This window comes from Pan paniscus, chromosome 18 (assembly GCF_029289425.2).
Source record: "Pan paniscus chromosome 18, NHGRI_mPanPan1-v2.0_pri, whole genome shotgun sequence".
Classification (NCBI taxonomy): Eukaryota; Metazoa; Chordata; class Mammalia; order Primates; family Hominidae; genus Pan; species Pan paniscus.
In genome coordinates this window covers 32,937,952-32,950,426 of record NC_073267.2, presented here as the reverse complement: position 1 = coordinate 32,950,426, position 12,475 = coordinate 32,937,952, and the positions used below count along the sequence as shown (strand labels likewise).

The window sequence follows — 12,475 nt, the reverse complement described above, 5'->3', positions numbered from 1 at the left end:
TGGCAAGTACCCAAAATTTATCTCAGCTGGTCATAAACCTTAGTGCCTTTTGATGGTTTTGTTTTATAGTTACTTATTAAAGTTCTATGTAAATCATTACTGTTATCCTTTTAAGTTTCTGTATTTAACTATTACCATTTTATATTTTATAGTCATTACATATTGGATATTATGTAGAATGTAGTTATGTATAGAGTGTTTTATCTAATTATTTGTTGCTGCCCTTTTCTGAGAGTTATTTAATACCGTTTGAGATGGAATTTAGCATTTTTGGGCCTTCCCTCACTGTTTGTAAATAATTGATTTTGTAAAAAGAAAGTAATGTCAGACAGATACTTGAGGGCAATGCAGGCTAGACAGAATGTAGTATTTAGAGTGGAGAAAATTTCAACCTTTTATGTAGTTTGAATAGAAATTTAAAAAACCACTTAAGACATTCTTTTGTAAGATGTATTACTCATGTCATCATAGAAAACTTAAGCCTTTTGTGTGTGTTTTTTGTTTGCATTAAAATAAACACAGTAGCGAATTGCTTCAGGAGTTGAGACAGGAGGGAGCTTGCTGTCTTGGCCTTCTTTGTGCTTCTCTGAGGTATGAGGCTGAGAAGATCTTCAAGTGGATTTTTAGCAAATTTAGCTCATCTGCAAAAGATGAAGTTAAACTCCTCTACTTATGTGCCGCCTACAAAGCACTAGAGACTGTAGGAGAAAAGAAAGCCTTTTCATCTGTAATGCAGGTAAGAATGAAGGGGGAAAAATGCATGATGTACTTGGGAAGAAAATTGTCCCTTAACACATGTCCTTGGAGAGGAGCTTGAAGAAGGGAAACATAGAATAGGGGTTATCTACTGATAGGAAATATGTTTTAAAAATTCCTCTTTCTCAGTTTGAGTAAAGGATACACTGTTCAAGGATCAGTGCTACATACATATATGCATATATGTGGAGAGAGAGGGAGAGATTTCTTCTAAGAAATTGGCTTACACGCCGGGTGCGGTGTCTCACGCCTGTAATCCCAGCACTTTGGGAGGCCGAGGCAGGCGGATCATGAAGTCAGGAGATCGAGACCATCCTGGCTAACATAGTGAAACCCCATATCTACTAAAAATACAAAAAAAATTAGCCGGGCGTGGTGGTGGGCACCTGTAGTCTCAGCTAATTGGGAGACTGAGGCAGGAGAATGCCGTGAACCTGTGAGGCGGAGCTTGCAGTGAGTCGAGATCGCACCACTGCACTCCAGCCTGGGCAACAGAGTGAGACTCTGTCTCAAAAAAAAAAAAGAAAAAAAAGATACACGTTGAAGTTAGATTTGAAATAAGTTAGTTTTAAGATTTTTTTCCTCAGCCAAGCGCGGTGGCCTATATGCCTGTAATCCCAGCACTTTGGGAGGCCGAGGTGGGAACATCATGAGGTCAAGGGATCGAAACCATCCTGGCCAACATGGTGAAACCCCGTCTCTACTAACAATACAAAAATTAGCCAGGCATGGTGGCACGTGCCTGTAGTCCCAGCTACTCAGGAAGCTGAGGCAGGAGAATCGCTTGAACCCCGGAGGCCGAGGTTGCAGTGAGCCGAGATCACACCATTGCCTGGGCAACAGAGCCAGACTCTGTCTCAAAAAAAAAAAAAAAAAGGATTTTTTTTCCTCTTTGGTTTTTAGAAATGTTTTTTTGAGATTGCTTAGGACCAGAATGATTTGCAAATTTGAAAATAGGAACTCCGCTAGGAATGCTGGATAGAAGAGTGCTTCACATTTGTAGAGGGAAACAAGAACTAAATATCACAACTTCTTTCTGAGCCTTTTGGTTTGCTAACGTGCCCCAAATTCTTATTCCAAATGGTATAAGATAATTATGTGTAAATGAATACCAGCTCTACTTAGTTTTATTTCACATTTGTGTATCTGAATATATTAAAACATCATTCCTTTTTTTTTTTTTTTTGATGCAGAGTCTTGCTCTGTTGTCCAGCCTGGAGTGCAGTGGCATGATCTCGGCTCACTGCAACTTCTGCCTCCCTGGTTCAAGTGAATCTCCTGCCTCAGCCTCCTGAGTAGCTGGTATTACAGGAGTGTGCCATTAGCCTGGCTAATTTTTGTATTTTTAGTAGAGATGGGGTTTCATTGTGTTGGCCATGCTGGTCTTGAACTCCTGACCTCAAGTGATCCTCCTGCCTCGGCCTCCCAAAGTACTGTGATTAGTGTCATGAGCCACCACACCTGGCCTAAAAGATCATTGATTTAGTTTTGAGTAAGATTTTAAGTGATTAAATTATGGTATTGTTGTGTTTGGAATATCTGATATTAGGGGTTTTTTTTAATACAGTTTTTGATATGCTTTATTTTGGGTATGTAGTTTAAAAAATATAAAGGAAATATAAGGAATGTTCTTTTTTTTTTTTAATAAAAAATGTATTTTTAACTGGGCATGGTGGCTCACTCCTGTAACCCCAGCACTGTGGGAGGCTGAGGCCGGTGAATTGCCTGAGTCCAGGAGTTTGAGACCAGCCTGGGCAACATGGTGAAACCCTGTTTCTATCAAAAAAAGGAAAAAAAATAAGTTGGGCATGGTGGCATGCATCTGTAATCCCAGCTACTTGGAGGCTGAGGCAGGAGGATCGCTTGTGCCTGGGAGGTTGAAGCTACAGTGAGCTATGGTCAAGCTATTGCACTCCATTATAGGCAACCCTGTCTCAAAAAAGCAAAACAAAATGAAACATTTTCCCCCTTGATTATAGAGGTTTGAGAAAAATTTGAGGGAGGATTCAGAAAATTACCTGTAACTGAACAGAATGCCACCAGCTTGGGCTTATTCTGCATGCATAATTATGAACATTTTCCCATCTCTTGTGAAAATTCTCACATTCATAGAAAGATAGATGCACCAGTAAAATAAATACCTGTAAATATGATAATAATTTCATAATATATGCTTCACCTAGATTTACCAGTTACTAATATTTTGCCACAGTTTTATTTTCTCACACACTTTTGTTGAGCATCTGAAAACCATATACATGATGACAGTTCACCCCATAATGTTTTAGTATGCATCTCCCAAGAATAAGGTTTTTCTTCTGTATAACAAGAATATTGTAATCGTACCTAAGAAAATGAATTTTATTACATATGTGTTCTATATTCAAATTTCTGTAATTACCCTTAAGATGTCTTTTAAATGATTTTTAGCATTGATAGTCTGTGCCTGTGTAGATTATAACATTGGCTATTGCAAAATAATGGTTTTCTTTTTCTCTCTTTTTTTTTTGAGATGTAATCTTGTTCTATTGTCCAAGCTGGAGGGCAGTGGCACCATCTCGGCTCACTGCAACCTCCGCCTCCCAGGTTCAAGCAGTTCTCTTGCTTCAGCCTCCTGAGTAGCTGGGATTACAGGCATGTGCCACTGTGCTCTGCTAATTTTTATATTTTTAGTAGAGACGGAGTTCATCATGCTGGCCAATCTGGTCTTGAACTCCTGACCTCAGGTGATCCACCTGCCTCGTCCTCCCAAAGTGCTGGGGTTACAGGTGTGAGCCACTGCACCCAGCCTAAAATGATGGTTTTCTGATTCTAGCATTTCTTTTATAAGATTGCTATGTAAAGCGCAGCTTTTCCTTTTTTAGGGAAAAATGTTTTTTAACAGCTGCAAAATAAATATTCTTTCAATGGAATGACAAATAGTTATTTATTATTTTATTTTTGCCATATATTTATTTTAAAAATTCATGTATAATGGTAACCTGAGCCTGCATGTTATTTATGTGTGGTGCCATACTGATCTTCTTTAATTTTAATATGAAGCAAGTACTAATATACTAAAGCATAAATTATATAAAATTTGCTTTATATTTTGGATTGCAAAGTAATTGTTGTACTTTATAGAAAAGTTTCCCAAATCCATTTTACTTTTTGGTATTTGAAATTTAATCACAGGTAGAATCTTAGAGCATTTAGGGATATTGTAAACAGATGTTATTAAGGACTAATGTTAACTGATGTCAAAGGACTAATATTAACAAACATTGAAGAAGAGAAAGCAGTATTTGTTTTTAGCTTAACATCTTAGTGGAGCGAAACATTTTCAATTTATTTATTTTATTTATTTATTAATTATTATTTTTTTTGAGATGGAGTCTGGCTGTATTGTCCAGGCTGGAGTGCAGCGGTGCAATCTCAGCTCACTGCAACCTCTGCCTCCTGGGTTCAAGCGATTCTTGTGTCTCAGCCTCCCAAGCAGTTGGGATTTACAAGTGAATTTTTTTTTTTTTAACTAAAACTACAGAATCTATTTTTCTTGGTCTCATACTCAGTTTTTTATGTAGTCAGTAAATAATGAACCTAATTTGCTTGTTTTCTCCCTATTTTGTTGAATGTTCACGGTTTGTAACTTTTATTTTTAAGCTTGTAATGACCAGCCTGCAGTCAATTCTTGAAAATGTGGATACACCAGAATTGCTTTGCAGATGTGTTAAGTGCATTCTTTTGGTGGCTCGATGTTACCCTCATATTTTCAGCACTAATTTTAGGGTGAGTTCCTCATTCCGCTGTTCAGATCATGGGGTGAGGGGGATGGTTGTGTGTGTGAGGAACTGAGGAATCAGATGGAAAACAATGCCTCTGCTCCTTTGAATATAATCAGTGATATTTGAGGTTCCAGGGTTAAATGCCGCATTTTTCTTTCTGACGTTCGTATCTTAAAATATTTGAAGAAAATAAACTATTTCATTGTTGTGAGAAATGTAGTTCTTTTATTTTCCTGCCCCTCTCCCCTTTCTAAGTTTCTAGAATGTCAAGTAGGTGAACATAGATGCTCCTTTTAGGATCTTTTGCTGTGAAATGGTCCACAGGTGAATGGCAGTAATATCTTAAAATGATTGGCCCCCTCTCTCTTTGTTTCCATCAAGGATACAGTTGATATATTAGTTGGATGGCATAGAGATCGTACTCAGAAACCTTCGCTCATGCAGCAGGTATCTGGTAAGTCTTGCAGCCTATACCAGTTATTTAAATACTGTCGGGGAGGAGCAGTGGTCCCCCAATGACCATCTATCAATACCATTTCTTTAATAATGCAAGAAAACTAATTCAGAGAAATGTTTTATTGTAAATGAACATGACTTGTTAGCTAAATATATATTTTCAGAGGAAATTACTAGTAGGTGGGTAGAGTAAGTACAGACAGGACTTCCCCAAGTTATTTGTAGTTTGTACTGGTAGGAAAGTATATGGTAAGAATATATTGCAGTGGCAATACCCTGAAGTGGACAATGGAAGATCCAAGTTATTTGTCACATTTTATTGTTTTTCTGGTTATTTTTTTTAAAAAGGAAATATAGGGTTAATTTGGAGAATTGTCATAAATGAGAAATGGTTTTGTTTCCCATTTTTTTGAAGTTAAGTGAATGACTAGCGTGGCTCATTTGCACATTTCAGCTTGTTTCAAGTGTCATAGTTTCTCGTAACTTACTTGGTGTAATAAACTTTTGAAAATAGGATATTCAGGTGATAGTGGTCTGTTTCATTTTCACTGAGGAGATGAGTATACACCTTTAATGGTTAGATGTGGCCCTGGGATTAGCCAGGCCAATGGTAGATTGTGGCATTTTAGTCTTAAGTCATGTGTAGTGACAATATAGATATGAAATTTACTGAAAAAGTAAGGAAATAACATTTACCTGTTAATTTCTGCAGAAATTAAAGAGGTATTAATTAAAGAGGTATTGGTTAATCGTGATCAGCATGTTTAGCAGTCTTCATTTTATGATATAGGACATGTTTTAGGGTATGCTGCTTGAAAACCAGATACTTTTTAAAACGAGCCTCTTATATTTTTTTAATTTGGATTTTTTGGTGTTTTTTCTCTCCCCTACCCTTTCACAATTTCTTATACGATTCCAAGGGTGGTTGCAGAGTTTGGAGCCATTTTGGGTAGCTGATCTTGCATTTTCTACGACTCTTCTTGGTCAGTTTCTAGAAGACATGGAAGCATATGCTGAGGTGAGTATATAGAAAGCTGTTTCTTAAAATTTTGATTAAGAAAAAATCTTAAATTGTGCTAGATTTATTTTAAAATGGCTCAGACCTCCTGACATTTAAGCAGAAATTACAAGCCCATTGCAATATTTTGAAAAAAAATTTTTCTTGAGACGGAGTCTCGCTCTGTCACTCAGGCTGGAGTGCAATGGCACGATCTCAGCTCACTGCAACCTCCACCTCCTGGGTTCAAATGATTCTCCTGCCTCAGCCTCCTGAGTAGCTGGAATTACAGGTGCCCACCACTACGCCCAGCTAATTTTTGTATTTTTAGTAGAGACGGGGTTTCACCATGTTGGCCAGGCTGGTCTCAAACTCCTGACCACTGGTGATCTACCCGCGTCGGCCTCCCAAAGTGCTGGGATTATAGGCATGAGCCCCCGTGCCCAGTCAGTATTTTAAACATTTATTTCAGATGTGTTTAAGTTACCAGGAGAATTATTGGAGAGACTAAAAGAAACGTTGCAAGCTTCGTATTTCGCAAAGCTTTACATACTCTCGGTAGCTGGTATTTTTCTAAAGACATTTTTTGTTATTTATTTTTATTTTTTGTTCCCAGTCTTCAGAGTCTTAAAGCAAATTGATGTTGTGTTATAAAAAAACACAAAACACCAAAAGCTCCTAAAGATTTTCCTCTTACATATGTACAGGAGATCTTGAATCGTACTTTGGAGGACAAGCCTTGGCTTCAGCCAGCTTTTGTGGCCGTACGAATATAGCATAGGAGCTTTAAGAGCGCAGCTGAAGCCTCTGTTACTGGTACTTGGCTTTTCTGGCCCCACTGTCATGGCTTAACTCAGTGCCATCTCTTATCTGAATCTCTTTGTGTTTCTCCCCTATTCAGATCAACCAATCAAGGCTCCCATAAAGATTTTGGCCTCATCTTGTTTTTTTCATCTTTGCTGCTTGTAGTCAACAGGAATTCAGTACCTTTAGCTGTACTGATGTGTTTACTCTTTCCTAGAAAAGCAAGGAAATGTTTTGCTTCTGCGTTGTTTTTTCTTCGCCCCCACACCTAGAATGTCTTTTTTCACAGCCCACGTTTAAAGCTGATCTACCTCTCATAAGCCACACATTCTAGTTTGTAGAGATGTTTCCCCTTGTTATCCTTAAGATCTCATTCTCTTCTGTTATTTTGGTGCTTAATTTTAGGTAGATGTATACATTGGTTCTAGTATCCTAGTTTTTGTGAATCTTGTCCTTTTCATATATCGTACTTCTTCAGTTCCACATCTGTAGACCAGGTCTTGTAATCTCCCTTTGCTCTTCATGTGCATGCTCTTGGTTTGGAGGACTTACTGTTGAGCTGAGTGGCTCAAAGAATAGCTAGAATGAGATTTTTAGCCAAAAACTAATTCAGGAGTGGCAAAAGCTTCCGTCTTCATTTATACCTACATATAACTAGAGCATATGTGCTAGAATTTATTTTTTCCCAACAGCTTTCTGAGTTGATTTAAGAGATTATTTCCTTAATTTGTTGTCTACTGGGTTTAATGTTGGCTTTTTGAAATAATTAGGTAAAACCCATTTTTATATTCAGAGTCATGAATATTCTCATGGGCCACAGTTCTCTTTCTAAAAGCCTAAAAATCTATTCTAAAATGAATTGATTGAAATATTTTAGAGTTTTTTGTTTTTTTTTTAAACAATGTACTACTTATTAAGAATGCTGTGAATTCACATCTAGGACCTCAGCCATGTGGCCTCTGGGGAATCAGTGGATGAAGACGTCCCTCCTCCATCAGTGTCATTACCAAAGCTGGCTGCGCTTCTCCGGGTATTTAGTACTGTGCTGAGGAGCATTGGGGAACGCTTCAGCCCAATTCGGGTCCTCCAATTACTGAGGCATACGTAACAGTTGTAAGTGCTTTTGGGCATTTGAAGTGTCATTCAAAAATAAAATTGTTTTACATTGTAAATGATTCTCTTTACCAGGTGAACTGTTATTAATCCTTCATTTGTTTAGCATGTATGTATGTATGTATATATGTATATATTGTCTGACTGCGTTCTTAAATAACCAGAAAAGCAGAGAATCCTGTTATATCTCATCCTCCTTTCATCCAACTCCCCTACCCTCCCATGACAAAAGGCCACTCTGAATTTTTAAATCTTATTCTTTCATTTTTAAATAATATTTCTTATAATTTTACTTTTAAATTATTGGGTTTCCTTTTAGTTTTTCAACATATTATGAATAGCACACTATAGGAGAAGCCTCAGAAAGTAATCTTCTCTGAGCATAAGATGGAACTCATATGAAAACTTGTATATCTTTATATTCTTTGATAGCTTGATATCAAAGAACATAAACAAATTAAAAATGAGGTAGCTAGATTGCCACACTTCAGCAGCCTCAGACATTAGCTGCACTGTATATAGCACATCCAATGAGGGTTCAGTGGAAAAGACACAAGAAATGAACCCCAGGCATTGTACTCTGCTTTGAATAAGGAGAAAGAAGCATGTGTGATACAGTCATAAAAAATTTAATCTAACTGATGAAAGTTTTACCGTTAGGATAAAACTTGCTTTTCGGAGCATATACTTTTGCTGAACATGTTGCTAAATAAAATAGGATATTGATTATATAGTAAGTTGTGTACTTGAGCAGAAATGTCAGAACTTAAAGATAAATGAAACCAGCATATTGGTATTTTAAACCAATATGGTTTCAAAATGGTTTAATATCTTCGCTTCATTTTTAGTGTCTAAAAGGTGGTGGTTTGAAGACTGTACAGAGTTGAAATAAAAAGCCGTTAATTCAGACATAAAATAAAAGGGACATAATTTATAGGATAGGTGTATATTGATTTATGAGGATCTTTTAGGCCTTTGAGAATGGTAGAATGGTGGGGTTTTTATTTTATTTATTTATTTTTGGAGCTGGAGCCTCACTCTGTCACCCAGGCTGGAGTGTAGTAGTGCGATCATAGCTCACTGTAGTCTTGAACTCTTGGGCCCAGGTGAACTTCCCATCTCACTCAGCCCTACAAGCGGGTGTCATGACCCATACCCAGCTTTTTTTTTTTTTTCTTTTTAAAGTGGGGTGGTGCCATCACGACTCAGTGCAGCCTCTATCTCTTGAGCTCAAGTGATCCTCCCACCATAGCTCCTGCTAATTTTTTATTTTTGTAGAGATGGGGTCTCAGTGTTTCCCAGGCTGGTCTTGAACGTTTGGCCTCAAGCAGTCTTCCCACCTCAGCCTCCCAAAGTGTTGGGATTATAGACATGAGCCACTGTGCATGCATGGCCAAGAATGCTTCCCCCTCCGCCCTCTCCCCGCTACTCCTTTTTTTTTTTTTTTTTTTTTTTTGAGACATGGTCTCTGTTGCCCAGGCTGGAGTGCAGTGGCATGATCTTGGCTCACTGCAGCCTTGACCTCCCAGGCTTAAGTGATCCTCCCACCTCAGCCTCAAGTAGTTGGTGGGACTACTGGTGTGAGCCACCACGCCCAACTAATTTAAAAACAAATTTGGTAGAGATGAGGTGTTGTTATGTTGACATGGCTGGTCTCAAACTCCTGGACTCAAGAGAACCTTCCAGCTAATCCTCTCAAAGTGCTAGGATGATAGATGTGAGTCACTACGCCCAACCTCCAAGGATACTTTTAATGAAAACTATGGGTAGACTAAATAAAATCCTGTATGTATTGGTTGTTAAATATTATAGAAATATTTTTTAACATTTGCTCTGTTTTCTCCCCTATTTTATTAGAAATTTGGTACACAATTATTGGCCATTATAGTTAAGTGGGGGGTTTTGTTTGTGTGTGTATTGGAAATAATAGGATTTTTGAAGATATTATGTGGTAAGCATGAGAGTGCTTATCTTTCAAAAGAGACCATCAGTAGATAGAAACTTTAATAAGCTTAAAGTGACTTGTATGTTCAGTTTTGAAAGATTGATTCCCAAAAGCCCAAGAGCTAGCTTGTAGTATGTGTGGGCAGGCTATTCCCATGCTGTCAATACCATTACTGTCGTGGTGTATTTCATGATAAAGATTCTGAGCTTCAGCCATTTAGTGACATTGGGAGAAACGAAGTTGGGTATATGGGAAATAGAGGATGGCAGATTCCATTTCCTGTCATAGTAGCACTTTAGGATTTTTTAGCCAAGATCATGTTTACATATTATAGTAAAGGGATCATTATTATTCAGCTACTGAGAACTAGAATATTAAGAGACTGCTGGCAAGGCAAGCAGTTAATTTTCAGTTGAAATTGCATTAAATAAAAAGTATTTTCTTGCTTTGTGGAAGCATGTGAATTTTTTTAAAAAGCTGCTTGTTTTCCCCATTTACAGGTTCTGTACAGAGTAATGAGATGTGTAACGGCTGCAAACCAGGTGTTTTTTTCTGAGGCTGTGTTGACAGCTGCTAATGAGTGTGTTGGTGTTTTGCTCGGCAGCTTGGATCCTAGCATGACTATACATTGTGACATGGTCATTACATATGGATTAGACCAACTGGAGAATTGCCAGACTTGTGGTACCGATTATATCATCTCAGTCTTGAATTTACTCACGCTGGTATGTGAATTATTCTTTTCCTTTTTAATGTGTTGGTTTATTCAGGCCCTTAAATCGATATGTAAGAAATGAAGGACTTTGTCTGGGTATGGTGGCTCATGCTTGTAATCCCAGCGCTTTGGGAGTCCAAAGCAGAAGGATTGCTTGCATCCAGGAATTCTGGCACAGCTTGGGCAATGTAGCGAGACCCCATCTGTACAAAAAGTCAAAAATTAGCTTGGTGTAGTGGTGTGCACCTGCAGTCCTAGCTACTCGGGAGGCTGAGGGAGGAGGATCGATTAAGCCCAGGAACTTGAGGTTGAAGTGAGCTCTGATTGTGCCACTGCACTCAGCCAAGGTGACAAAAAAGGCCCTGTCTCCAAAAAAGAAAAAAAATAAGGGCTTTGCTTTATTATATTATTTTTTAGAGTACATTCATCAGTCTTATAATCTATGCTTTCATTTTAGTGTCTATTTACTTTTATTTTTAATGCAATTTTTTTTTGAGACAGGGTCTCACTCTGTTGCACAGGATGAAGTGCAGTGGCATGATTTTGGCTCACTGTAGCCTTGACCTCTTGGGTTCAGGTGATCCTCCCACCTCAGCCCCCCAGGTAGCTAGGACTACAGGTGTGCACCACCACACCTGGCTAATTTTTTATATTATTTTGTAGAGATGGAGTTTTGCCATGTTTCCCAGGCTGGTCTTGAATTCTTGGGCTCAAGCAATCCACCTACCTTGGCCTCCCAAAGTACTGGGATTATAGGCATGAGCCACTCTGCCAGGCCTCTATTTTTAGTGGTTGATAGCTAGTCTCAGTGTAGCTTTACTCGTTTTTTCTGAGGAAACATTGCTCTACACACCAGATTCTTTCTTTTTTGCTTTTCTTTTCTTTTCTTTTTTTTTTTTGACACAGGATCTTGCTGTATTCCCCTGGCTGGAGTGCAGCGGTACAATCAGAGCTCACTGCAGCCTCAAACTCCTGGGCTCAAGTGATTCTCCCACTCAGCCTCCCGACTATCTGGGACTACAGATGCATGCCACCATGCCTGGCTAACCTTTGTATTTTTTGGAGAGAAGGGGTCTCACTACATTGTCTAGGCTGGCCTTAAATTCTTGGTCTCAAGTAATCCTCCTGCCTTGCCCTCCCAAAGTGCTGGGATTACAGGTGTGAGCAATCATGCCTGGCCTCCTTTAATTTCATTTTTTTTTTTTTTTTTTGAGACGGAGTCTCGCTCTTCTGCCCAGGCTGGAGTGCAGTGGCACAATTGTATTTTTAGTAGAGACGGGGTTTCACCATGTTAGCCAGGATGGTCTCGATCTCCTGACCTCGTGATCTGTCTGCCTTGGCCTCCCAAAGTGCTGGGATTACAGGTGTGAGCCACCGCACCCGGCCGGCCTCCTTTAATTTCTTAACCACAAATATCCTCCCCCCACTTTTATTATGGACATTCTGAAGCACATAAAAATAGGGAGCATAGTATAATAAATTTGTACATATTTAACACTCAGCTTCTATAATTAGAAACAAATGGCCCATCTGGTTTCATCTAGGCCTCTTTGCTATCCTTTCATCTCCAACTGGATTATTTTAAAGCAAATTCTAGATCACATTCTGCTGAGCATTTCTGCCAGAATTACACCTCTCTTTGCTAATGTGAAAAAATGCCCATGATAACTGTAAAATACGTGTGTCCTATTTAGGTGTCTAAACACTTTAATGTCACAGTATTAAGGCCTTAAAATATAGCTTAGATATATTTTTCTAAATTAAAAGACTTTCTTTTTTAGATATACAGAAAATTGAGCAGAAAACAATGAGTTCCCATATGCCTTCTTCATCCCAACAGTTTCCCCCTCATTAACATATTGTGTTAGTGTGGTACATTTATTACAAACGAGTGAATATTGATATATTATTATTAACTAATTTTA

At 38.4% G+C, this 12,475-nt stretch overlaps 1 protein-coding gene across 6 annotated transcripts in view; it reads left to right on the top strand.

Annotated features, from left to right (window-relative positions):
• Positions 1-12,475, top strand: part of LOC129394212 (eukaryotic translation initiation factor 3 subunit C-like) — a 34,593-nt gene that overhangs the window by 21,667 nt on the left and 451 nt on the right. For 5 of the 6 annotated variants that reach the window (XM_063597555.1, XM_055099833.2, XM_055099832.2 and 2 more), the window contains 6 exons: positions 523-736; positions 4,399-4,524; positions 4,902-4,974; positions 5,897-5,994; positions 7,718-7,890; positions 10,440-10,560. The gene's annotated coding sequence lies outside the window, so the exon portion shown is untranslated. Of the gene's footprint in view, positions 1-522; positions 737-4,398; positions 4,525-4,901; positions 4,975-5,896; positions 5,995-7,717; positions 7,891-10,335; positions 10,561-12,475 lie in introns of those variants that run through there. The other variant, XM_063597553.1, reaches the window with a different exon arrangement.